A 25,543-nucleotide genomic window follows, 5' to 3' on the forward strand; every position below is an offset into this window, starting at 1 on the left:
ATACATACATACATACATACATACATACATACATACATACATACATAGAATGACCTGGGGAGATGACTCTGGAGTATTAACACTTTAACATGTTAAAGCTTTGAGAACTGATATTAGTATTTTCAGAACCCACTTAAATGTTAGACAGGTGTGGTGGTTTGAATGATAAATGTCCCCCATAGTGTCTGGCATTTGAATGCTTGCTCCTCAGTTGGTGGCTCTGTTTGGGGAGGTGTTGGAGGTGTGGTCTTACTGGAATAAGTACTGTTTGGAGAGCTTAGAGACTTGCAGCACTTGAGGTTGTTCTCTCCTGTTGCTTGCTTGTGGTTGAAGATGTGAGTTCTTAGTTGTTCATGCCATCATGACTAGTGTTTGCCATCATCACACTTTTCTGCCACTAAAGAGGTGGTCGCTCATCCTTCTAAAATTGTAAATTTAACTCTTTTTTCTATAAGTTACGTGGGTCATAGGGTTTTATTGCAGCAATAGTAAACTTACAAATACACCCAGTATACTGACCTGTCTGTAATTCCAGTGCTCTAGAGATGAAACAAGTGGATTAGCTACACCAGCTGAATCAATGAGCTTCAAGTTCAGAGAGACAAAGTAGTTAGAGATCCAGAAAGACTAAACATCAGTCTCTGGCCAAAATACACAGACAGACAGAGAGGTAGATAAACAGACAGACACAACACACACACACACACACACACACACACACACACACACACACACTAGCATACTTGTGCTCAAATATTTAAACATGCATGTGTGTACCATATACACATACAAAACGATGTGTGTGTTTTTTGTATAAATTTTCCAAATATCCAATATGGCAGAGAACATTCATTCCCAGCCTCCCTTGGAGATCTAATCATTAAAATTTGGGCGTTGGTAAAGAGATGTGAAGAACAAGAAAACTAGGTGCATACACTTTATGAAAATTATCTTTATTATAATAAGTCCTAGTATTTGGAGGCTAATGCCTTTATGCCACTAACAAACATGCCACTGATAAGATCATTCAGCTAGTGGTGTTACCACTGCCAAAGGCTTGTGTTTTCATATCACAATACCAAAGACCCCTTTATTTGGAGAAAAATAGTGAAGTTACTATACAAAATTAAAACATATGTTATTATTATAACATATTATAACATATGTTATTTCAAAATCTGTCTATCAAATTGAATAGAAAATTGTATTTTGTGCTTGAAGACTGAAATGATTATCATTCCAGTGAACTTTGAGAATTATAGTCTAATCCATATCTAAGATTATTCTTATAGAGCATAATGATATCAGTTTCCATTTTGATTTTGATATTATAATACTATGCTTTGAAAACAAATATTTTGAATCCATTGCTCACTGACATTTAACTTGTGAATGTGAGTCATTATTTTTGATTTTTTGCAGTTCTGTAAATAGACCTTAGGGCTCAATGTCAGCAAAGCACTATTCTACTGAGCTTCATCCTCTGGTTATGCTCTCATCTCCATTTTCACAATTGGTGGACGTTTCCTGATAAAAATGTAATCTTTCACCTACTAAATGTAACGACCTAGGAAAAATTGCAAATTATTTTCTAAGATTAGTGTAGCATACATTTGAATAACAAAGCACTTTCATTTCTATGTAAAGTTTATCAAGTTCTTCACTGTGAAAGTATATTTACAAGAATATTAAGGCATACTCTAAATGTCACGAAATAGCAAAAGTCCAATTTAACTTTTTAGTTACCATTAATTTTGATGAAATTGTTACAGGTTTTCTAAATGGATAATTTACAATTTACTAATTTTTCACACAGATTTTAAGTTTAGATGCCCAAACAATCATTTCCTGGCTTTATACTACATATTTATGTATAGTCAGATTAATCATATTTGGAAAGAAAATGTGCATACTAAGTTAAAAAAGGCCATCGTTGTGTGTAGGAAATTAGTAGTTACAGTAAATTGACAAGTCAATTATCAGTTTTATTTTGTCTATTTGAAGCAGGATAATGAGAACACTTCCTTTGTGCTTGCTGCTTAAGAAGGTATTATAACTAGCTGCTTTTTAAGGAATAAAAACTCTGATGAGCTAACTGACTTTTCTATCAACTTTTTTCACATTAACTTTTGCAGCTCACAAGACATTTTGTTCATGAACATTCTAAGTACTCCCATTTCCCTAAGTGCCTTGAAAAGAAATTTCATGCATCAAGATCAGTGTAAGAAGAAAAGTGTTTGTTAAAATGTACTTGAGACATCATAAGTACAAAAAATTGGAATAAGAAAATAGGAGGCAAAGATGAAAAGAATTAGATCCAGGAGACATGTAGCTGAATAGCAGTGGTGGGAGACATCTGAGACATTGTTGATTTAAATGCTTGTGCCCCCTTATAATTTTCTCTTCAAAACCTAGTCACCAAAGTGAAAGTATTAGAAGATGGAACCACCAAAAAGTGATAAAGTCACCAAAAAGTGATAAAATCCCTTTGTATGTGGAATTAATTTCCTTACAATGAAGGTCCTAGACTGTTGTAGTGAGTTTATTAACATGTGAGGACACAGGCAGAAGGCAATATCACTTGATGAAACAGGATATCCTCACCATGCCTGAAATCTGCTAGTGCATTGATCTTAGAATTTCTAAGATTCAGAGTCATGAAAAATAAACGTCTCTTGTTTATGAATAGACCTATATAATGTGCTTTGCTTTAACAGTATAGATTGTTTAAAATAGAAATATTTAAAGTCTCATTTGGTGTTCAGCTGAACAATTTCTATTTCATTTGATGAGCAACAGAATCTGTTAAAAATTGGATAAAATAAAAATTAAAAGGACTTAGACTATTTTTCACTATTACAATTCAGCCTTAGCTTTCAGAAGATAGCTTACAATTGTCACTCAACACCCGAGTAAGAAAGAAACAACACCAAATACTCTATTGTCTAGTAATGTCCCAAGAATTGGAACACATAAACTTTGGACAGAGTCTATAAAATGCAAGCATTCTAACATCATAAAGAAAAATAACACAACAGTAAAATGCCTAGCAAATGTAAGATTCTCCTGGATCAATGAAAAATTAGGGTCGCTAATCAAGAAGCACTGCATCCACAGATTCTGAAGCAGAAAGACACATTATAGGATAGACATTCTAAAACCCATAGTCTTAAAGAAGCTAAAAAACAAGGAGGACCCAAGGGAAGATGCTCAATTCTATTTCAGAAGGGCAAAGAGGATAGACATCAGAAGGAGGAGAAGACAAGGAACAGGACAGGAGCCTTCAACAGAGGACCTCTGAAAGACTTTACACACCAAGGTATCTATCTAAGGAGATACTGAAATTCATAACCAAACTTTGGGCAGAGTGCTGGAAATGTTACGAAAGAAGGGGAATGTATGAAGCTCTGAGGGGGCAGGAACTCCACAAGGAGAACAACAGATCCAAAATCATGGGCCCAGGGCGCTGTGCAGATACACATACTCCAACCAAGGACCTTGCATGGAGAGGATCTAGACCCCTTTTTCTGAGGAAGCCCATAGGCTGTTCAGTTTCTAAGTGGGTTCCCTAGTAAGGGGTACAGGAGCTGTCTCTGCCAATAACTAACTCTGGGGGACAGAACCTTGTCAGGACACAGAGAAATATGATACAGCCAGCCTTGATGAGACCTGATAGGCTAGCATCAGATAGAAGGTGAGGAGGTACTTCCTTATCAGTGACTATGGAAAGGGCATGGGGGAGAAGAGGTAGGGTGGGTGGGACTGGGAGGAGATGAGGGAAGGGACTGAAGTGGGGATACAAAGTGAATAAATTGATATATATATATATATATATATATACATATATATGACTCATGTAAATGATTGTTTACATTCAGTTAAGGCTGAAACTGTAAAAGACAAAACGTTATGGCTTGTTCTTGAGGAATAGGGAGTACAAACTCAACTGAGATGATAGTATTAACTTCTTATGAGAAGGTATATGCCCATTTATATCTTAATTTATTTACTTTTTTACAGTGCTAGGAATTGAACATAGGATCTTGCTCATGCTATCCCACAAACTCAGCCTTTTTATTTTGAGCCTCTCTCTCTTACTCTTCCTGTGCTTCTCCTTGTCCTCCCCCCATCTGTGTCTCAGCCATTGTCTGTCTGTCTCTCCGTCTCTGTTTCTTTCTGATTTTTTTCTAGATTGCAGTTTTTCTGTGTGTAGTCCTGGCTATCTTGGAACTCTAGTCTTACTAAATTACTCAGGCTAAACTGGAATTCACCTTGTAGCCTAGGTTTTCCTTAACACTATGATTCTCCTGCCATAGACTTGAGGGTAGTAAGGATTACCATCGTTTGCCATTTGGTTTTGCTTGTCTGTCTGATGTCTATCCACCCAGTTTTAACCAGATCTTGTGCTAGGTGGAATACTTAACAACAAAGTAGCAAATGGGACTAGCAACACAATTTATCATTCAGGTCACTAAGAGTGTAATATCTACTACACTAAACTTTAGAGTTCTGCCCCCAAACTCATAGTCCTAGTTAACTTTCTACCCTTGACCAGTTTCCTAGCTGAACTGTGAAATGCAACTACTCTTTTAACCCCCATTTATTTCTCCAAAGTCAACCTACTGCTCTATTTTGACTTTCAATATCCAGCTGATCTTTCCTCTTCTGTCCAATCTGGACTTGATTTATCACTAGGCTTCTCTAGCTAGACTCCTGATCTTTTCTCTATCTGTGTCCCTCATCCATGAAGGGCAATCTCCAATCATTTATTGCAATAAAATAAAAACTAGCAGTTTTATTTTGCTTTACTTTAGTATTTTTTAGTATACAGCTAGTGAAAAAAGTAAGTGATATTGTTATTTTGTAAATTTATGAGTATTAAAGCCCGGTGAATGATATATAAACTGGTCATTCATATGTTTCTATGACATCAGATACTGACTTAAGTGTTAGTGCTGTATTATGAAAGTATTTTAGTGTATTCAATCTAAATTTCAAACACTATAAAGAAAAATGACACACAATGAGGCAACGTTATAATGGACACACACAACAGAGAGAGAGAGAGAGAGAGAGAGAGAGAGAGAGAGAGAGAGAGAGAAAATGAATGGATGTGAGAAAGTGGGAGGTGTACCAGGGCTTGACAACAGTGTTTACTTTTGCCTGATAAGAATAGAATCAGGAGAGAAGGCAACACAGAGCTGATATTGTGGTATGTATTAAAATGTGTATACATAAGAATAAGGAAGGCATAGAGGTATGATTTAGATTACAGACAGAGCATATGCAATTTTATAGATTGGTGAAGTTCCTGGTAACGTTAGGAATGGTTGGTCAAAAGTGTGAACTCAACAGGGCTGTGAATGAAACCATGAAGATAAAAATATAGTCTGATCATGGAAAGTCTTCCTTTTATTTCTAGATTGCAAGTAAGCACACACTAGTCACAGTAAAAAAGTTGGTACTGGAATTTATAAAGAGGACTTTCCTATTAAATCAAACTGCCCATCTCACAAACTGACAATTGACTTTTTGTTAAAAATCTCAAAGGATTTTCAATTTCTGTTGACCCAATCCTTCCCCCTGATTGACACTATAAGAATGATAATAAGATTAAATTCCTGAAGCCACTCCATGCAGGCTGTAATTGATAAGGCAAAGATAATCATTTTCTACTTTCTTGGTACATCTTTACAATTAGATAATGAAGGGATTCGGGAGCAAAGATATATCCAGAATAAAAGTTTGTAGAAGAAGGATAAGTAAAAGGTACAGTTCCATAATCTCAGCCAATGGTAGGCTGAAGCAGGGAAACTGCAAGTTCAAGACCTGCCAAACTGATAGACAGAGTTCAAAGACACACTAGTTAGGTTAATGAGATTGTGCATCTCACAGTTAATTGGAAGTATGTGTATGTGAGTTCAAGAACATACATTTATAAATGAACATGGCTGTGCCTACTCATAACTCTAGTTCTGGGAGGTAGAGGCTAGGCAGAGATGTGAGGCTAAGTAGTCAGCCACTCTACCCTACTTGTTAAACTCCAAGCTAGTGAGAGATCCTATCTTGAATAAATGGTGGATGACATCTTGATAATAACATCTTAGGTTGTACTCTGGCTTCCACACTTATGTGCATGTCAATGAATATGCATGTAAAAAAGAGGGGATGTCAGAATTTGCTGGTGGGAGAAACAAAGGGTTTATAGTCTAGGGAAAAAGTCACTCAAAATACATTGAATAAATAGTTGTAGTCTCATCAACTTATGAAATATAGATAATAAAGTTTACTGCTAAATTAATCAGATGCTGAATGGGAAAGAAAAGACAGAGCCTGTGATAACTGTTACATCTCACTTTCAGCTGGAACAGCCCTATATTTCCACATCTACAGATTTGCACAGAAATATAAGCATACAGTAGTTATCGAATCTTGATCTTATTTCAAATGCTATAGCAATTTTTCCAAAATTTATATCTATAACCCAGTTTAGGACAATTAGGGTTTTCCTCTGGATTTCAATCTCAAGTTAGAATTCCAAACCTATGTTTCTGCCTATTATGAAGTTAGGTAACTTGGTCTCTTTTCACAACAGTTTACCTTCCTACACAGTAACAGTCCAATTTATAAAAATGACATTCTGCAGAAAGGAATAAAGATGGAACCTATTAGATTTTTTTTCATTTTCCTTGTGATCAGCAACTCTCATGCTTTTTAAATGATTTGTCAATTATGACCATGACACTGACTATAAAATATCAGAATCTGTCACACTTAAAATTTAAATTGCTTAGTGGAGCTGTGTAAAATTCTCATGTTACCTTTTCCCTTAGATACACCAAGTTGCAAAGTCAAAATTTACACAACAAACTATCTTCAGATGATATAAATAAATACAACAAGAGGTCACAATGCCTACTTTCAGTATAACGGAATAGAAAACAACACATTCAAAAAGGTAGGAAGGAATGAATTGATCATATCACCTCTAGTTCAACTCTAAGCAGCCAACCTTGAACTGTATCTTGGGAAAAGTGAAGGGAAATAAACTGCCAGCCTTTTACCTGAAATCCGCTATAAAGCTTATGTCAGAAAAGCCTAGTACTGGACAAAAGGAAAGAAAAAAAGAGAAGAGAAAAGAAAGAAGAGGAATGGAAGGCAATAGAGAAGGAAAGAAGAGGTTGGGGACAAAGTAGATGGGAGGAAAGGAGAAGAAAAAGACAAAGGTAAAGCTAACTATAAATAGTCAGCCAACTGTCATTTCTTTCATCTCTAGGTTCATGATAAGTTACTTTGTTCATTCATTTAATTTTTATACATAAAAAGCAATTGAAAAAAAAAAACTTGTCCCACTTTCCCTGAATCTGCAGCAGCAGGAATAACTTTTGTTTGAGCATTTCTTTTATATGTCATCATTAAATATCTTTAGGACACAACCTTACCTGAAATTGAAATGTCATTTATTCTTCTAATCAAATTATTACTTGTTTTGATTTGCATTTCCTAAATAACTAAGGATGTTGAGTATTTCTCTACCATTCGATATTCACCTGCTGAGAATTCTGTTTAGCTCTGTATCACATGTTTTAAGGGCATTATTTGATTTGTTGGTGTATGACTTCTTCAGTTCTTTATATATTCTAAATATTAGCCCTCTGTCAGATATAGAGTTGGTGAAGAACTTTTCCCAATCTGTTAGCTGTCATTTTGTTTTGATACCCATCAGAATGGGGAAGATCAAAAACTCAAGGGATGATGCATGCTGGAGAAGGTGTGGAGAAAGGGGAACCCTTCTCCATTGCTGATGGGAAAGTAACCTTGTACAACCACTTTGGAAATCAATCTGGTGCTTCCTCAGAAACTTAGGAATAGTGCTACCTCAAGATCCAACCATACCACTCCTAAAAATATACCCTAAATATGCTCCATCATTCAGCAAGGACATTTGTTCAATCACGATCATAGCAGCTCTATTTGTGATGGACAGAATCTGGAAACAACCTTGAAGTCCTTGAGAAGAGGAATGGAAACAGAAAGTGTGGTATACTTACACAGCGGAACACTACGCATCAATTTAAAAAAAGGAAATAACGAAAAAAAAATTCTCAACTTCATATGGAGAAACAAAAAACCCAGAGTTTCCAAAACAATCCTGTACAACAACAGGTCCTCTGGAGGTATCTCCATCCCTGATCTCAAGTTGCACTACAGAGCAATAATAATAAAAGCTGCTTGGTACTGGCATAGAAACAGAAAGGTGGATCAATGGAACCCAATAGAAGACCTAGAAATAAACCCACACACCTATGAATACTTGATTTTTCACAAAGAAGCCAAAACCATTCAATGGAAAAAAACAGAGCATCTTCAACAAATGGTGCTGCTCCAACTGGATGTCTACATGCAGAAAAATGAAAATAGATATGTATTCATCACCCTGCACAAAACTAAAGTCCAAGTGGATCAAATACCTCAATATAAAACAAGATACTCTAAATTGGTTAGAAGAAAAAGTGGGGAAGATTCTAGAACTCATTAGCACAGGAGACAACTTCCTGAACAGAACACCAATAGCACAGGCTCTAAGAGCAACAATCAATATATGTGACCTCATGAAACTGAACAGATTCTATAAGTCAAAAGACACTGTTGTTAGAACAAAATGACAGCCTACAGATTGGGAAAGGATCTTCACCAACACAACATCTGACAGAGGGCTGATTTTTGGAATATATAAAGAACTAAAGAAGTTAAAAGGCAATAATCCAAGTAACCCAATTTAAAAACGGGGTATGGAGCTAAACAGAGAATTCTCTGTAGAAGAATATAAAATGGGAGAGAAACACAAAAAGAGATGTTCAACATCCCTAGCCACCAGAGATGCAAATCAAAACGACCCTGAGATTTCAACTTACACACATCAGAATGGCTAAGATAAAAACCTCAAGAGATAACACATGCTGGAGAGGCTGTGGAGAAAGGGGAACCCTCCTCCATTGCTGGTGGGAATGTCTACTGGTACAACCACTATGGAAATCAATCTGGCACTTTCTCAGACAATTAGGAATAGTGCTACCTCAAGATCCAGCTATACCAATACTAGGCATATATTCAAAAGATTTTCAAGTACACAACAAGGACATTTGCTCAACCATGTTTGTAGTAGCTTTATTTGTAATAGCCAGAACCTGGAAACAACCCAGATGTCCATCAACGGAGGAATGGATACAGAAATTGTGGTACTTTTACACAATGGAATACTACTCAGCAATCAAAAACAAGGAAATCATGAATTTTGCAGGCAAATGGTGGGATCTAGGAAAAATCATCCTGAATGAGGTATCCCAAAAGCAGAAAGACACACATGATGTATACTCACTTATATAGACCTATAATATAGGATAAAAATACTAAAATATGTATACCTAAAGAAGATAAACAAGAAAAAGTTCCAGGGGTAAGATGATTAATCCTCATCTGGAAAGACAAAGGGGATGGACATTGGAAATAGGAGAAAACAAGTAACAGACAGTAGCCTACAACAGAAGGCACCTGTAAGACTCTACCTAACAGTGTATCAAAGCAGATGCTGAGACCCATAACCAAGCCTTGGGCAGAGTGTGGGAAATCAAATGAAGGAAGGAAGAATTTGTATATCCTAGAGGTGACAGGGAGCCCAACAAGGTCCAAATATATCTGAGCACAGGGGTCTTCTTTGAGAATGTTTATCCAACCAAGAACCATACATGGATATAACCTACAACCCCTGGTCAGACTTAGCCCATGGTAGCTCAGTATCCAAGTGAGTTCCCTAATAAGGGGGACAGGAATTGATTCTAACATGAACTCATGAGCTTCCCTTCCCCCCTGAGGGAGGAACAGCCTTGCTAGGCCACAGATAAGGACATTGAAACCATCCTGAAGATACCTGATAAGCTAGGGCCAGATGGAAGGAGAGGAGGAAACTCCCTCTCAGTGGACTCGAAAGGGGGCAGGGTGGAAATGTGGGAGGGTGGGGAGAATTGAGAGGGAAAGAAAGAGAGGACTACAGCTGGGATACAAGTGAATGTATAAAATTATTTTTAAAATATTTAAAAAAAGAAATTTGCAGGCAAGTGGTGGGAATCAGAAAAGATCCTCCTGAGTGAGGTAAACTAGAACAAAAAGACACAAATGATATATACTCACCTATAAGTGGATATTAGCCTCACAGTATAAACATACTAAAATCTATAGCCCTAAAGAAGTTAAATAACAAGGAGCACCCTAGGGAAGATACTTAATCCTCAATCAGGAGGCCAAACAGGATAGACATCAGAATTAGGAGAAGAGAAGGAACAGGACAGTTGACTTCCAGAGAGGACCCCTGAAAGACTCTACCCACCAGGGCGTTGAAGGAGATGCTATGACTCGTAGCCAGACTTTGAGCAGAGGGTATGGAATCTTATGGAAGAAGAGGGAGATACAGAGGCCTGAAGGGGACAGCAACTCCACAAGGAGGACAACAGAGGTAAAATACCTTGGCCCAGGGACCCTGCAGAGACGGATACTCCAACCAAGGACCATGTATGGAGATATCCTAAGACCCTTGCACAGGTGTAGCCCGTGGCAGTTCAGTATCCAAGTCTGTTCCATTGTAATAGGAACAGGGACTGTCTCTGACATGAACTGATTGGCCTGCTCTTTAATTACCTCCCCCTGAGGGGGAAGCAGCCTTACCAGGCCACAGAAGAAGACAATGCAGCCACTACAGGTGAGACCTAATTGACTAGGATCAGAAGGAAGGAAAAGAAGACCTCCCCTATCAGTGGACTTGAGGAGGGGCATGCATGCAGAGGGTGGAGGAAGGGAGGGATTGGGATGGGAGGAGGAAGGGAACCACAGAGGGGATACAAAGTGAATAAAGTGTAATTAATAAATAATTTTAAATAATTAAAAAAATAAAACAAATTATCATTTATTTTACCTCACAATATGTAAGGCTATCACTTCCACACCCTGGCAGAAAGTCTTAAGAAACTTTTTTTTTTTTTTGAATAAAAAACAAAATGCTTTAATAGTCAAATATCCACGTATAAATAATATCTTCATATACATTTATTTAAAAGCTATTTAATATTAATGCCACTTATAAAAGGTCTGTGAATAATGATTTGAGTAGCAGAGAATAACATAATTTTAGCTCAGATACTTTTGGTCAAAATAGTAGTATTTACAGGAAGATAGTCAAAACATAAATAAATTAAAAAGGCATATGTTTGCCAAGATAATGCCATTCTCATCTGAGAATGCATGTTCACCAGGATATTTCACTTTCTTTTAGGAAGAGAGCAAAAAAGAACAACTTCCTAAATTTCTCCTAAGCTATTTCACATGAAAATTTCTTAATGAATATCTGTAGCAGTAATGTCAATTTTGCCTAACTCTTTGAGTATTCTCTTTCTGATGCCGTGTTGACGTGCTCAATTACATTTTTTTTCATCTTCTCACCCACAACAATATACGTACATCTCCTTCCCTGGGTGGTTGTAGCACATGCCTTTAATACTAGTACTCAGGAAGGAGAGGCAGATGAATCTCTGTGAATTATGCATTAGCCTGGCCTACAGACCAATTTCCAGGGCAGACAGAGCTACACAGAGAAATTTTGTCTCAAAAAAACTCTCTCTATATATTTCCATTTGGTGTCTTCAAAGAACTGCCCACTTTCTGTAAGCACAACTCTTCAGCAGAGGGTTTTCTGCTTCTCTTAAATTAGGAACAACAACAACAACAAAAAAAATCAGAAAGAAAAAGTCTCCTTTGTTTGTTAAATTGAGGAGATAATTGGACAGAAGTGGGAGGAGGAGGGAATGACTCCTTTAGAGTCATAAACAACTCCATGGTTTTCTCTTCTTGCCAGAAGGTTGAGTTACCTTCTGATCTATTTTAAAACAGGTGAATTTTAAAAAATAATAAACTCTGGTAGCCTCTTAATTTTCTTTTTGTTATTCACTTTCTTATTTTACATTATAAATTGGTTACATACATTTTAATAGCTTATTATAACACTTTAGTTTTTCTGAGGAAGTACCCTTAGTTTTATAGGTGGTGAATTAGAAAAACATCTTTTAGTGTCTGCTTTGAAACACTGCTAGGTAGAGTCTTTCAGATGCCTTTTGTGGTAGACTCCTGTCATAAGTTCAATGCACATCCCATTTGTCTTTCTAAATGAGGATTAATCACCTTCGCCTATGTCCACTTTCTTGATTATCTTCTTTAGGTGTGTAGATTTCATTATGTTTATCATGTCTAACAGGATCTCAAGGGCAGGCTGTGTGACACCCCCCCCCAGGGGAGGAGCAGTCTGTTAGGCCACAGAGGAGGACTTTGCAGCCAGCCCTGAAGATACCTGATAAAACAGGGTCAGATGAAAGGGGAGGAGGTCCTCCCCTATCAGGGGACTTGGAAAGGGGCAGGGAGGAGACCAGGGAGGGAGTGTGGGGTTGGGGAGGGAATGAGGGAGCGGGATACAGCTGGGACACAGAGTTAACAAAATGTAACTAAAAAGAAAAATAAAAAAAATAAAAAAAATTAGCAGAGATGATCAAATGTATACATGAAAGCACATTTTCAAGTATATATAAAATATGCATTATGTATAAAATTAATAGGCATATATATATTTGAAAATATATTTGTGTATAATAATAAAACAGTTTTTCTGGTTTTATTGTTTCAAAAAAAAAGAAAGACATCTTTTGAAAAGATTTTGCTGTGAGGTTTAACTTTTAAAGCCTTATGGTTACTTTATACATAGAAACATATGGCATGTTTAGGAGCATATGTTTAGGAAAATATTTGCAATAGTTTTATTCATAAAGCTATAAGTTATATTACAATGCATAAACCTTAATTTTCACAAGAAAAAAGTTAAAATAAGGTGGTTGACATGATTATATAAAATGATATAATGAAAATAGATATCCAAATTTGAGAAAAATCAAAATACAATTTTTTCTTTTCATAACAAATAATACATTGACTGTGATATATGCAAGCGTATTGTATGCATATATGAAAATCTCTCAAAAATCCTTAACACTGTACAGCAAATAACAATATATGCTAAGAAAAATAGACAGAAATTTCACATAGTAATGACTATGGATAATAAACTACACCATGGGTAGTTGGTATGTATTTCAACAAAATGAAGGCAAGTAATAGAGCAGGATGACCTTCAAAATATATCACCCATGAACACAATGTATTTTGTCCTGATTAAACTGAGATGATGTCATTATTTAAATGTTATACTCTGCAATAATACTTTTCAATGAGTTAGATTAAAATGAAATAACATTGATTATGAAATGAATGAATAAAATCCACCGCACTCCATCAGGAGTTGGAAAGTTTCTATTTTTTTGTACAGACAGATTAAAGTGTATCATTGGCAATGCTGGTTGGACAGTTCTTTGTTCAGGGCAATGGCACTTGCATTTCCAAATCGATGAACCCCATTTTATGATAGTGTAAAAACCTGCATTACCACAGAGAGAAGTAATGTGTATGATTATTAAATTACAAAAGGGTTCTCATATAAAATCATTCACCACAGAGTATCTTTAAATAACATATTGCCCTTGTGAATATAAATCTTTCAGTTATCATTAGCTGCTTAAAAGAGATTGGGGGCAGAGACTCTTAAAGTTGACATGTTAAGCCATTACTAATTAGAAATCAATCTAAATGGAAGGGAACATTTCTTTGAAATGATGATGATTCAATTTACCCACAGGTCTGTGGGAGCATACTTAGTTGGTAGAGTATGGTTTGACTGGAATGTTAAGTGTTTTAACAGTATACCATAAAATACTGGTATCCTCTTTCCATAATCCCATTCATGCATAAGGTATTTATATGGAAAGTCTGCCTATAATTTAGGACTTCTCATTTATTTAGCCAAAATTCAAGAGGAAATTTATGGATGAACATCTTTCTCTATATTTAAACTATAAATGGAGTAAATCTTTTTATAGTCTCCCTCCTAATGGATATCAGTCACATGGGGCAGGCTCTTATTCTGAAACTTCTTTCAATATTCAACACCATAATGTCCTTTGAAGGGTTTATTTCTCAAAAATTGGCATTTACTTTACAAATTCAGGAATAGTTCTTATTAACATAGGAGACTCGCTATATTTTTTTCTTGTGCTAATAAACAAAAAGGTTAATCATTAGGATTGATTTAGAAAGCTTCCTGATATCCAGGCATGGTGGTGCATGCCTTTACTCCCAGCACTCAGGAGACAAAAGCAGGTGTATGTCTGTGAATTCAAGGCTAGCCTTGTCTACAAAGCAAGTCTAAGACATCCAGAGGTACTATGAAAAGAAAAGAAACCGAGTCTTATAAAACAAAATAAAACAAACCCTAAAAAAACAAAACAATACAAAACACTATCATGTGATGTTTCACACAGGAAAACCACATTTTATTTATTTTTTAATAAAATGAATGTAACTAGCACGAAACCTTCATGAGAAGCTTAACAGGAAGAATGGTTTAATGATTTGTTTTGTAAAATTTGTGTCCATGTTTCTGGTCTTAAAAAACACCTTAATATACCTCAAATTTATTTTTCTGGAATCATAATTTTAAGCATACTCATTTAATATTTGTTGGTCAAATATAAACTTATTATGGGACAGTATCCATTAAATATCCTCTTTTTAAAGTAAGACTAGGTGACATGTTATTCTTTTATAACTATGTACTTTTATTATATAGTAGTATGTATTTTTACAGATCTTATAATTAAGAAATATAAAATCAAAATTAAATGTATAGGCATATTTAAATATAAAGATTAATACCTATTTTTGTTGTTAAGGGGAGATGGAACTTAAAATTCCAAAATATTATCCATATTACAATGAAGCTTATCCATGTTGCCATAGTATTGTATTCTAGAAATGATAGAGGCATGACCCAACAAAAACTGGTATTCAAAGGACATGTCAGAACTCTACATATTGCATGAAAATATTTCTACTTCTAAAAGTAAAAACTTATTGGTGACTTAATATATTCCAGGAGATGGGCCAATCTTTTCTTCTGTTATCTGAATACATACCCACAATGATTTTAAAGAAGTATTATTATAGTATGTATATTTTTAAATTTGTATTTATTATTTGAAAATTTCATACATGTCTATAATGTACCTTTGTCATAGCCATCTTTCACACACCACTCCAAATCACCCCAAGATCATCCCAAGCTCACTGTGAGTAGGTACACCCCTGTTCTGATAGTTCTGGGTGCTATAAGCAAAGCCAGATGAGCAAGACATGAGGAATAATCTATGAGAAACAAGCCAGTAATCATCATTTCTCCATAGGTTCTGCTTCAATTTCTGCCTCTATTTTCCTACCTTGAATGCCTGTTGTGATTTCCCTTAGAGATAGAGTTTGACCTGAGACTTATGCTAATAAATTAACCTTTCTCCTTCCAAGTTGCTTTTGGTCATGCTGTTTTATCACAGCAGTAAAATCCCTAAGTAAGACAAAAAAAAAAAAAAAAAAAAAAAAAAAAAGGATCAGGTTGACAGGTATTACTGTTACAGACCTGACCATGTACTTTGAGAGGATGGTGGTAGCCTTTGAACTTCAGGCTAGAAAAGCTATTGAGTACTCAATGAATTATTTGGTTGGAGCTAGGAAGATAAGAGTGTTGAGAGCAATGTAGATAATGGAAACCTGGCTTGTGAAGTTTTTATTGGAAGTAAAGACTACCAAGACCATTAGATATTTTAAATTAAGAATCTGTGGTTCTGGTGCGCTGAAGTTATGATTAAAAAGAAACCAGATCCACTAAATTGAAACCTTTGTTTTTATGTCTAACAAAGTTTATTTTAGAAAGTATCTTTATGATAATGTATAGGTCATTGTTAAGTGGGAAAACCATACTAATTTTTACAGAAATGTAGAATTTGTATGTTGTTATTTTTCCCTGAAAAGAAAGAAAAGCAAAAAAACCCAGTCAGTGTTCCTATCTGTGGGAAGAAAGGTAATACTGGCATCACTTTCATACTCTAGCAATATCATATTTAAAAAAAAATCAACAGTATCCTAAGCCACTTCCAGATCTGGGCACCAAATTCCCTACCTGAATGACATTTTTTCATGAGTTATTGGTATTAAATATCTTCTACCTCTAGAAAAGAAAACAAACAAACAAACAAACAAACAGGTTTTCTATGTTTATTACAAGAAAGTAGTAACTATTTTTTTAAATAGATGTTTTGTTTCAAGAGAATAACAGCTTTTCATACACACCAAAGAAACCTATAAAATCAAAGTATTTTTCTCTATAACCGTGCATAAAGAAGACTTAGACCTCCTGTCCAGATGTAGTTCATACGTAGCTCAGTTTCCAAGTGGGTTCTCTAGTAAGGGGAACAGAGGTTGTCTCTGTCATGAACTTAGTGGCTGACTCTTTGATCACCTCCCCTAGCGGGGATGCAACCTTGTAAGGCCACAGAGGAACAAGGTGTATCCAGTCCTGATGAGACCTCTTAGGTTTGGGTCAAGTCAGATAGAAGGAGAGGAGGACCTCCCCTATCAGTGGACTAGGGGAGAGGCATAGGGTGAGAAGAGGGAGGGAACATGGGTCTGGGAGGAGACAAGAGGGATGGATACAGCCTGGATACAAAGTGAATAAAGTGTAATAAATAATCAATAAAATTAAAAAATAAAAAAACTGAAAAAATAAACAACTATAATGGATATTAGCCCTCTGTTAGATAAAGGGTTAGTGAAGATTCTTTCCTAATCTGTAGGCATTCGTTTTGTTTTGATGACTAAAGAAGCTGAAAAACAACAAACCAAGTAATCCAATTAAAAAATGGGGAACAGAGGTAAACAGAATTCTTGATAGAGGAATATCAAATGGCAGAGAAACACTTAAAGAAATGCTCAACCTTATTAGCCATCAGGGAAATGCAAGTCAAAACGACCTTACACCCATCAGAATGACCAAGAAGAAAAACTCAAGTGACAACACATGTTGGAGAGGTTGTGGAGAAAGGGGAACCCTCCTCCACTGCTGGTGGGAATGTAAACTTTTACAACCACTCTGGAAATCAATCTGGCCCTTTCTCAGACAACTAAGAATAGCTCTTCCCCAAGATCCAAACATAGCACTCCAAGGTATATATCCAAAAGAGGCTCAAGTACACAGTAAGGACATTTGCTCAACCATGTTTTTAGCAGCTTTATTTGTAATAGCCAGAACCTGGAAAAAAAAAAAAAAACAGATGCCCTTCAACTGAAGAATGGATACAGAATCTGTGGTACACCTACTCAATGGAATATTGCTCAGCAATGAAAAATAAGGAAATCATGAAATTTGCAGGTAAATGGTGGGACCTGGAAAGGATCATCTTGAGTGAGCTATCCCAGAAGCAGAAAGACACACATGGTATATACTCACTCATATAGACATATAACATAGGATAAACCTACTAAAATCTGTACATCTAAAGAAACTAATCAAGAGGGAGGACCCTAACAAAAATGCTCAAACCCCATCCCTAAAGACAAAGAGGATGGGCATCAGAAGAAGAAGAAAACAGGAAACAAGTTAAGAACCTGCTACAGAGGGCCTCTGAAAGGCTCTGCCCTGCAGACTATCAAAGCAGATGCTGAGACTTATGGCCAACTGTTAGGCAGAGTGCATGGAATCTTATTTAAGAAGTGGGAAATAGTAAGATCTGGAGAGGACAGGATCTCCACAAGGAGAGCAACAGAACCTAAAAATCTGAGCACAGGGGTCTTTCCAGAGACTCATACTCCAGCCAAGTACCATGCATGGAGATAACCTAGAACTCCTGCACAGATGTAGCCCATGGCAGTTCAGCATGCAAGTGGATTCCATAGTAATGGGAACAGGGACTGCCTCTGACATAAACTGATTGCCCTTTTCTTTGATCACCTCCCCCTGAGTGGGAAGCAGCCTTACAAGGCTATAGAGGAAGACAATGCAGCCACTCCTGCTGAGATATGATAGACTAAGATCAGAAGGAAGGAGAGGGGGATTTCCCTATCAGTGGACTTAGGGAGGGGCATGTGTGAAGAAGGGGAAGGGAAGGTAGGATTAGGAGGGGAGAAGGGAGGGGTTTATGGGGGGATACAAAGTGAATAAAGTGTAATTAATAAAAGTTAAAAAAATAAAAAAATAAACAATTTAAAATTTTAAAAGAGGTAATTCTCTATACTGTTTCATTTAAATGAAAAATGAACTGTATCTTTTAATAAATCTAGTCCATATGCCATATTTATTTAACAACATTTTTCATGTCATGTAAATTATAGTAGTAAGGTATATTTTAATAATTAAGTATATTAACAATCCAGTAAATTGATATGTTATTTCCATGACAAATTTTTTTCATATGAAAATATTAATTGGTATCTGTTTTATATGATTTGGTCACTTTCCTTTAATTTCTCTAAAATTTAAAATTTTATGCTCTATAATATGGTGAAACCAAGCAAGGAGTGCCAATTTTTAGTGTTGTGTTAAAAATTTAGTCCATAGTTCAATTGGATATATATATATACAATATATAATATATGTATCCAATTGAACTATATATATGTGTGTGCATGTGTCTGTGTGTGTGTATGTGTGTATGCATATAAACTTTATATATCTGTATGTGTGTGTCCATTTACCAAGATTCATGTACAAATCTGAACTTTTTATGCCAATTGCTTTCCTTTAGATATTAACATAGGATAAACTCTTGTTATATACTCAGCTAAGAGGTTCTGTGGTAGAAGCTTCAGTCTCCATGGCTTAATATTGGAAGTCACACTCTGTTATTCCTGCTGTATCCTGTTGTTTACAAAGTGAGCTGCATTCCTGATGGGCAAGTACTTAAGGAAGGTAGAATGACAGGATGCAGGCATAACTGGGGCGTAGTTTGGTAGCCGAGTAGCACAAGCCTTGAATTGGTTCCACTTGCTTGGTTTCCTTTTGCCATCAGTTACAATTTTTGCCTCTGCCTAATTTGTATGCTTAGAAATGTGATTGCAATGATGAGTGTTGTTTTTAAAGAAACATTATTGTGGCTAGAATTATTAGTATTTTAATATAATATTCTGATTTAATCTTTAAAAATTTGCTATAAAATATATTTTGATAACTTTCTATCACTTCCCCTATCTTCTCACAGATCTCCCAACTACCTGTTTTACCTTCATATTCTTTTTCTCTTTTCAAATTAAACCCAAACCAAAAACAAACAAAAAAGTACACACACACACACACACACACACACACACATACAGAAGGAGAAAGAGAGAGAAAGAGAAGAGAGAGAGAGAGAGAGAGAGAGAGAGAGAGTTTATGTTTTATGTTGGCCAACTGCTACAGAGCATGAAACCTGTCCTGGACTGTACATAATATACCCAATGACACACTGTTGAAGAAAACTGATTTTCACTCTCCCAAAGCTATCCATTGCATTTAGCTTTCAGGTGAGGGGTTAGAATTTGCCCACTTCTCCACACTGGGATATTTTCTGATATGTGCAGATCTTGTGCTTGACATGCTGACACTGTCTTTATGAGCTCACATGCGCATTAGCCCTGCTTTTCCTGAAAAATAATATTCTTGTGGATTCATTCTCACCTGTGGATCTAGAAATGTTTTCAACCCATCTTCTGCCGAGAACCCTGAGCCTAAGGAGACTATTACCTGTTTGTCAAATCTGAGTTGTAGATAAAATATGTCACACTATGTCAAAGCTAAGTTGGATTTCTACTACCTGAACTTCTGGTAAAATTAGCACATGCTACACTTTACTTTGGGAATTTAGGTTGTTGTCCATACAGGCAGGACAGATCTCTGAATGACAGGACTCAAGCTCAGCATGTCAATTGTACCTATATTTTCATTCCTTCAACTGCAATAGTCTAAATTGGGCTTACTTCCTGGATTTATTTCACAGTTCTACAGTGGATTTTCTAGACCTTTTGCTCATGAAATCTTTGTCCATATATTTGCTGGTGTGTGAGTTATTTAGAAGAGACAATGATTTTTAACATTTAGAAATAACATGCAAATGGTTCTCATAGTAGAAATTCCAGGCTGTCATCACATATTGATTATAACTCAAACCTAACATTTTACATACTAAATATGAACTTACTTTACATTACTTTTTCCCCCTAAATACTATGATTTTTTAGTGCCTTTTGTTTTCTGCAGTGAAATAGTTTAAATGATCAATACCAGACATACTTTTTTCAAAGATGAAGAAATTAGAACAGGACACAGTGGACATTAAAAGGAAAGGTGAGCATTACAAATGAATGTGGAGATAAAAATAAAATCTGTGAATCAAATAGCTATGTTTTATTCTATTGTTATTGTGTATGTGTGTGTGAGTGTGTGCATGCATGTGTGTGCATGCAAGAGAGACTGAGGGAGTAAGAGAATGTGTGTGAGAGTTTGTGTGTGGTATGCATATATGGATATGTGCAGTTGCTAGTTCAAATTTGACCTTGTGATGGATATGTGGAGCTGCTAGTGCAAATGTGACCTTGAGTAAAATCCAGGAAAGGATATCAAGTGTCCTGTTTATCACTCTTCATGTTGTTTCACTGAGACAGGATCTCTCATTGAATCTGGAGCTGATCTGTCTTCCAGAAAGGCCTAATAACCCTCCTGTCTCCATCCCTTACTACTGCATAGAACACCTGTCTTCTGTGAGTGCTGTGGATTTCCAATAAGAAAATCATGCTTGCTCAACAGGTACTGTTGCACACTTAGCTATTTCCCCAGACTATGCTCATTACTAAGCGTACTATTATTTATGGTGGAAAACCCAATAATTACAGTTACCAGAGATGACTGGATTTATATTTGATAAACCCAGAACATTAAAATTAGATGATAAGAAGTGTAGCAGCACAGCTTCATATAGTTCCAGTTGTGTTTTCTAATAACACAATCAAGAATTTTGTTACCAGCTTTTTAATCATTGACCTAAGAAAAGGCCAACTTTCAATTTACAGTTTGAGACTGAACCCTGAACTCATGGCCAATGATATTTTCTAGGAGATGTGTGAACTTTTATTAAGAGGGAAGATGACATCTCTCTTTTATTAAGAGAGATGCTTCATTGTTGATGCAGGTTACTCAGCTCCTAATACCACTCAATGACTCTTCACTGAGTCCCCTGTCTTAGGATTTGAATGTCATTATGTTCATACTGTTGGGATTGATAGTTTTAACTAACAAAAAAAATCAAAATAGTGACACAAATGATAAGCCAAAGTAGAAAATTTTAAAATTGATATTGTTAAGTGTATAGGATTCTTCATTAATATGCTTTCAATGTTCACATTTTTTCCTTTCAAACAGAGATTTATTAAGTAGCAACAGATGGTATGGACAATGTGAGGTAACCCAGGCATGACTGGAACTCACAATCCTTTTGCTTCCACCTCCAGAGAGCTGTGATTTCAGCATACATCACACTTACCCATTTTTGATCCATCATTCAAACATTATCAACACTAGTAAGGTAGTTCTTTCAAATACACTATTGTTCAAAAAGCCAATGATTTAGTCTATGTTTCTCGAATAGTTAATGATTTTTCTTACGTGCTAAAGATAGGAATTAGAAAATATTACAAAAATATTGTATAAAACAATCAAAATATCACTTTTTAAAGACACATTCACAACAGAAAGGCAAAAGAAAACAAGCACACATACACACAATCACCACCAACTCTACAATAAAAGTAACTAACAATCATCAGTCACTAATATCTAGCAAAATTAATGGACTTGACTATCCAATAAAAATACACAGACTAACAAAATAGTTGTATAAAGAGGATCCAACATTCTGCTGCATTCAAGAAACACGCCTCTGTAACACAGATAGACACTAACTCAGAGTAAAGGGCTGGAAAAAAGGATTTCCATTCAAAGGGCTCCAAAAAACAAGCTGAAACTAAAAAAAAAAAAATAGACTTTCAACCAAAATTAATCAAAAAGAGATGGGGAGGGACACTTCATTCTCATCAAAGAAAAAATCCATGAGGAGGACATCATATTCCTGAACATCTAGGCACCAAACACAAGGGCTCCTGCATTTGTAAAACAAACTTTATTAAAGCTTATTCCACACATTGATCCCAACATATTAATAGTGGGATATTTCAACACCTTACTCTTACCAGTGGACAGATCATTGAGACAGAAGCTAAACAAAGAACTAATGACACTTACAGAGGTCCTAAATCAAATGGGCCTAAAAGATGTCTACACAACTTTTCACCTAAACTCAAAAGGGTATAACTTCTCAACACCTCATGGAACCTTCTCCAAAATTTACCACATAGTTGAGCCCAAAGCAAGCCTCAGCAGATACAAGAAGAGTGAAATAATCCCTTGTATTATATTATACCACCATGGTCTAAAACTAGACCTCAACAATAACAAAAATAGCAAAGTGCCTACACTCATGGAAATAGACCAAATCTCTCCTCAACAATAGCTGGCTCAGTAAGAAATAAAGAAATTAAAGACTTCCTAGAATTCAATGCAAATGAAGGCACACCTCACCCAAACATATGGGACACAATGAAAGCAGTCCTAAGAGGAAAGTTCACAGCACAATGTACCTTCATAAAGAAATTTGATGTAGCCCATGGCAGCTCATTATCCAAGTGGCTTCCCTAGTAAGGGGAACAGGGATGGTCTCTGACATGAACTCAGTGGCTGGCTCTTTGACCTCTCCACCTCCTCCCCGAGGGAGGAGCAGCCTTGTCAGGCCACAGAGGAGGGCACTGCAGCCAGTCTTGAGGAGACCTGATAAGCTAGGTTCAGATGGAAGGGGAGGAGGACCTCCCTTATGAGTGGATGTAGAGAGGGGGAAGGAAGGAGATGAGAGAGGGTGGATGGGATTGGAAGGGAATGAGGAAGGGGGTTACATCTGGGATACAAAGTAAATAGCCTGTAATTAATATAAAAATAATAATTTAATGAAAAAATGAAACTCAAAACATCTGATATATGTAATTTAACAGCTCACTTGAAAGCCCTTAAAAAAACAAAAAACAAGTAGACATACCTAAGAAGAGTAGATAGCTGGAAATAATCAAACTGAAATAAATAAATTAGAAACAAATAAAACTATTCAAAGAATCAACGAAACCAAGAGCTGGTTCTTTAAGAAAATGAACAAGATAGACAAATCCTTAGCCAAACTAATAAAAGGCAGAGAGACACTCTCCAGATCAACAAAATCAGAAATGGAAAGGGAGACAAAATGGCAGACACTGAGGAAATCCAAATAATCATTCATATGCAAAATTTGAAAATCCATTTACCAAAGCTGAACCAAACAGGTAAATAAATTAAATAGTCCTATAACTACTAAGCTGTTATCAAAAGTCCTACCCCCCGAAAAAAAGTCCAGGGTCAGACCATTTCAGAGCAGGATTCTGCCAGACCTTCAAAGAAGAGTTAATAACAATACTCTTTAAACTATTCCAGAAAATAGAAACAGAAGGAACATTACCAAACTCATTCTATGAGGCCATAGTCACCTTGATACCTAAACCACACAAAGACCCAACAAAAAAAGAGAACTTCAGACCTATCTCTCTTATGAACATTGTTGCAAAAATACTTAATAAAATACTGGTAAACCAAATCCAAGAACACATCAAAGATATCATCCACCATGACAAAGTAGGCTTCATCCCAGGCATGCAAGGGTGGTTCAGTATAAGGAAATTCATCAATATTATCCAACATATAAACAAGCTGAAGGAGAAAAAGCACATGATCATCTCCTTGGATGCTGAAAAAGCATTTGACAAAATCCAACACCCATTCATGTTTAAAGTTCTGGGAAAATCAGGGACACAAAGCACTTGCCTAAACATAGTAAAGGCAATATACAGCAAGCCTATAGCCAACATCAAACTAAATGGAAACTTAAAAAAAATTCCAGCTTGATCCTTTAGTTCAATTAGTAGTTAAAGAAAACTCATATTTCTTTGATCAGTGTCAATAAATAATTAAATACTTTGTTAAATTGTATTTGCATGTTACTTCAAATGAGTGCATAGAAAAACATTGCACATTGCATAAGATCTTTTCATCTCAGTTTGATTTGGTTGGTGAGTCTTTATGATTTAATTTAAGTAAACGCAGTATTAAAAAACACTAGCTTTTTAAATTATTCTACTTGTGAAAGGTAAGAGAGAAAGTCCAATTTGAGTCATCTGAAATTATGGATAATGAAAAGAACCCCAACAGGCAATCATCAGCCATAAAATTATTTTAATTATGTTGTCTAGCAAATACATGTAATTAAAGACTTGAAATTCCATTTTGCTATAATTACTAAAACTAACTACTACCGTAAACCCTGCTTCTTGCTGCAAGAATTTTATTTAACTCCTGAGAAACATGCATTTCTAGATGTTATTGTAAGATGTCATTAAGAAATAGCAATTAATTATAATAAACTAAGTACACACTAACCTGAACAAAGAGATAGGTATTATCTCAGTTTATCTGTTTGTTTTATTTGTGATATTGTTTTAATGTGTCTATAGTCTTCCATCTCAAAATAACTATCATTGTGTTACTTGTATGTACATTACATCAGTACGGAAGACTCAGATTTTCTAACAAAGCAACATACTTACTTTCTTACCTGTATGAATGTACTCTGCATATGTTTATCATTTAAGTTACCAAGCATAAGAATTTCTACTATTAGAAACTGAATGGTGTCCAAAAACCATCATCATACCTTTGTGAAACATGTGTTGATGTAAAGACCATTACATCTTCACTCTTTGTTTAGAAAACTGATTCACATTTTTTACCAAATTCACAGTTAAGAATTAATAGTTATAGCTACAGCAGATTCTTTTTAGTTATAAAATAAGTGAATTTGAATGATTAATGTAATTCTTTAATAACATGAATGTATATTCAAGAATGTGTTAGAAAAAAATTTAAACTTAGTCAACAAAAGAAAACACATTTCTACATAATGTTATTGTATGTCTGTAATCAACCTGTTTCTCTGAATTCATAGAGCATTTAAAAAATTGAAATGTAAGAAAATAATATATATATTGATTAAGATAATATTTGATATAATGGAATGAACCCAAATTAGACAAAAATCTCATACTCCCTCCAATATAAATACATTACAATTACAAATTATATACAATTTAATATTCATAACAAGTGTATCGTGTTCATGAGCTCATGTCTAAATCTACTAGTTTCTTTATCAAAGATAACTTGCTCACATTATGAAAAAGATGAATTAAACAATATAAATTTATTTTTGGTATATTCACTACATTTAACCACTATTATAAAGTCCTTTCTTCTTATCCAAAGATATTTAAAGTTTTACCCAATTTCTTACAAATATATGTTTTCAGAACTTATCACGTGGCATATATAAATATGATCATTGATGAGAATTCAGCA

General features: G+C 35.5%; 1 protein-coding gene across 1 annotated transcript in view; it reads right to left on the minus strand.

Moving 5' to 3' along the window:
- Window positions 1-25,543, minus strand: part of Il1rapl1 (interleukin 1 receptor accessory protein like 1) — a 944,588-nt gene that overhangs the window by 338,613 nt on the left and 580,432 nt on the right. The gene's annotated exons all lie outside the window — the stretch shown is intronic.

This window comes from Psammomys obesus, unplaced genomic scaffold, assembly GCF_907164565.1.
Source record: "Psammomys obesus unplaced genomic scaffold, mPsaObe1.curated_primary_1811, whole genome shotgun sequence".
Classification (NCBI taxonomy): domain Eukaryota; kingdom Metazoa; phylum Chordata; class Mammalia; order Rodentia; family Muridae; genus Psammomys; species Psammomys obesus.